Raw genomic sequence first — 3627 nt, 5'->3', positions numbered from 1 at the left:
ATTGTCGAATGTTGCAGTGGTGTGGAACTAATATTGCAGCTACTTTCTTCTTTTCACGGTATCAATTTTAATTTACTGATTGCTTATTGACGTCGGATCGTGCGACACACTGGATAAGCTACAACAGCATTAACACTGTTTTTGGCAAGTCTGTCTCAATACACAAGCTTATTCCTTGCAATTTGTAAACTCTATCGCAGAGACGTGATTGCAATCATTCAGTAGTTTCGGTAAAAATGTTGCCATAGTGTCTTTTGTCTTTTCTCTTGGCGGAACACGAATAATTGACGTTTCGTGGGGTGATAAATCATTCAAACGGAAGCTCTCTTCAATTTTGCACCGTCCCGGTAATTGTAGAGAACGTGCCTCGAATTCCTGAGTTTCGTCGAGCGTAATCGTTCGTAGCTAATTAATAAAGCAATGGCCCGTCATGCTGTTTTTAAACCTCCATTTGTATTTCGATATAGACCTCTTCCATAATGGAGACCAAATAAAATGTTCTTTTGTTTTAATGTTAATAAGCCTTTCTAGCCTTGCTACAACCAACAAATTTCAAAATAATCTGTTTCAAAATGAGGCCAGTAGAGCTAATTAACATAAATACGAAGCATTTATGAAAGTGGACTATGGAATTGAAAAATGGTCTTCACACGTGTGAATTACAATCAGGTTTACGAGATTATAGAGGTTGGCCTCGTTTTCCTCCCGGGGAAGAGAAACTAGGCGACTTAAGCGAAGGAGGGTAGGGAGGGTGAGGAAGAAGGGAGCAGTTGCCCAGTCCAAAGTCCACTGTCGCAACATTTTGGCCAGCTGGTAATGTTGCCCAGTGTCGGGCCACATTGCTGTTATGCCCAATATATTGGCTGCTATTGGTCGTGATATCAGGAATAGCGACGCAGAAGCTTTTGTAGGCCCAGTTTTCTCGTGAATTGGCGTTGATGTGTTTCAGAACAATTCCGAAAAAAATATTTTGTGCAAATCCCTTTTGCTAGTATCTCCACGTATCTTTTGTATTTTCGTTAATATGTTGCTCTTTTTTTCCAAGACAAACACAAACAGCTGTAACTGGCTGGGCCTTTGCTACAAACATTGAGCCAAGCACGTCGTCGTCCATTTTAAAAATTGTGTTAACCTTTTGACTTCCAGGGTTGATCAATATGTAAATTCAAGTCTCAATTTCAATACACTGTCTGGCAGACAAGTATTGAGAATGAAGATGATGATCCGCTTAAGGGTTGGTATAATCCAGACATAACACTAAACTCTCAGGCAAGGAAGAAATCTATGGAAGTAGTTAAGAGAATGAACTTTTAGATCATGGGAATCAAAAGAGTTTAACCAAGTTGAGCTCTTTTAGTGATGCATATTTCCTAGCCGCGAAGGCAAGGTAAAATCCCTCACTTTCAACAATACTATTAAAGGTCAGTGTAAGGTGGGTAATTGTTTGAACAACTGACCGCGGCAATATTTAAGCCAAAAATGTTCACACATTTTTCACACAATGTTCACAATGTTCACACAATGTTCAAAGAAAAATACGTACAAAGCTCGTCCGGTTGGTGGCAATCATCTGGGAGGAGCTACCCACCTACTTCAGTTCCAACAAAACTGAGTCAAACAATAGTTACTACTTAAATAAAATGGTTCTCCTCAGTAACAGCGTGTATACTTTTCGCTTACGCATCCTGTTTCGCTTTGGCGCTTTTGGACACCTTTGCTATCCTGTTGCTAGCAAGTTTTCTCTCTTAATATCTACAAGTGATATCTTAGTTTCTTAGGGCCGATTCTTGTCGCATGCGACAAGCTTACGACAGGCTTACAACTCGTTAACAATTGTCGTGTACGCCAGAGAAAATGTAGCATTTTAAAACATGAAGCGCTGCGACAATCGTAAGTCATGTCGTAGGCCTGTCGTAAGCTTGTCGCATGCGCCAAGAACAAGGTAACACAAGCAAATTTTTAAAGGGAGCAATGGAGCAAGGCTCCCCATAGGGGCTTTTCAGGGCCAATGAAACAATCAACGAAACAACAGAACACAACAACAACTGTTAAGAATCCCAACTGGCCGGAGGCAAACCAGTTAGTTGGCTATTTACAAGTGCAGCTGGGAAGTTGTACCAGGAACAAATTCAGCGAGTGGTCAGAGCGGGTCTTGAACCCGGGATCTACGAATCTTAAGGCAAGCGCCCTAACCACTGGGCCACACTGCCTCCGTTTTGTTTGTGAGTCAACCTAGATAAACAGTATAAATTATTGTTGGTGTTGTTGTTGTTGTTGTTGTTGTTGCCGCGATTGAATGAAAGCGTCCGCTTAACATTTTGATAAACTGAACATGCTTCATTGTATTGCAACAGTGTGAACGGAGCTTTCGAAAAAGAAGAGCACGTGTGAACGAATGAAGATATTTGCAAACGGTAAATGGCGTTTTTGTTCTTTTATGGAATTCTATGTGATACACTCAAAAAATCAAGGGGTAAAAATGTGATCATAGTACCACTTTAATATAGCGAGCGCATAAGCCAGTGGTTTCGGTTTTAAATCTCCTCTTTCGCGTTAAGTGCCCCGTTCCAACAATATGTCCCTCTTTCCAACAACAATAAAGAAACCACCAACATGATACGTTTTCATACTTTTGTTGTCCTTGCATAATCTTTTATTAATTAATGAAGTTGAAAGCCAACAGAACGCAGCGTATACATTTGTAAATCCCGATGAAGATTAAATGTTACTCCAAGCAGTATTTTGTGTTTAAATTACTAAATAAGTGTAATTTGCATCATGATTACTGGATATTTTACACTTTTTCAACTTGATTTTGACAATATAAAACAAGCATTTTCTTAAGCAATTGTTTAAGTGCCCCTGTGAAAAAAAAATCACCATTTTTTTCTTCATACTTTGAAATTGTGTTTGCTTAACACCTGATTGGCAAAGTTTTAAGCTTTATCCAACGGCAGTTTACTTTTAGTATAAGTTGTGGATTTCATGGTCCGCCATTACTGCCGTTCACTTTCCGATTCGACCTCATTGGGTTGGATCCAGGGAAAAGTGACGTCAAAGGTTCACTAGCTTAAAATTCCAGCGTGTGAATGCAGCTTATTCTATACATGTATGCAAAACGCGAGTTTAAATGTCTGAAAGCTTAAAACTCCCGTGCTGAATATCAATTCAGCGGCGTCGACACACGCATTGCATTCTTAAACTAGTGAGCCTTTGACGTCATTTTCTCCTTGATCCAGCTCTCTCAAGATCTTAAAGTTAGTAATGGCGGACCATTAAATAGGAAAAATCCTGTTAAAATAAGCAGATGTATTTTTAAAATCAAGGCTTAAAACTTTGGTCGCTTAGTGTTTAGTTAACATAGTTTTGAAATCCGAAGAGAAATAAGAATTTATGTTTTGGTCACAGTGGCACCTAAAGGGTGTTGACCAAAGTGGCATAATATTGTATATAGTCCGTTCGGCTGGTCTTTCATATACCGGATCCGAAATAATCAATGTCCATGAAACGAAAGAACAAATCGAACATAACAATACCTAATTAGCAAAGCGGAAAAACTATGGTTTTTTGTCCTCCGCTATTTTAGTCCGGTATATGAAAGTCTACCCGTCTGTTTGCTCTATTTTA

At 39.3% G+C, this 3627-nt stretch overlaps 1 protein-coding gene across 2 annotated transcripts in view; it reads right to left on the bottom strand.

The window, feature by feature from the left end:
* Positions 1-3340: 3340 nt before the first annotated feature.
* Positions 3341-3627, bottom strand: part of LOC138048823 (ubiquitin-conjugating enzyme E2 E1-like) — an 11819-nt gene continuing 11532 nt past the window's right edge. For both annotated transcript variants that reach the window (XM_068894941.1, XM_068894942.1), the window contains exon 7: positions 3341-3627. This exon is cut by the window's right edge and continues 1329 nt beyond it. The gene's annotated coding sequence lies outside the window, so the exon portion shown is untranslated.

The sequence above is a fragment of the Montipora capricornis genome, chromosome 5, assembly GCF_036669925.1.
Source record: "Montipora capricornis isolate CH-2021 chromosome 5, ASM3666992v2, whole genome shotgun sequence".
NCBI lineage: Eukaryota > Metazoa > Cnidaria > Anthozoa > Scleractinia > Acroporidae > Montipora > Montipora capricornis.
Note: the sequence above shows the minus strand (reverse complement) of the source record. Positions and strands in the feature narration are given on the sequence as shown.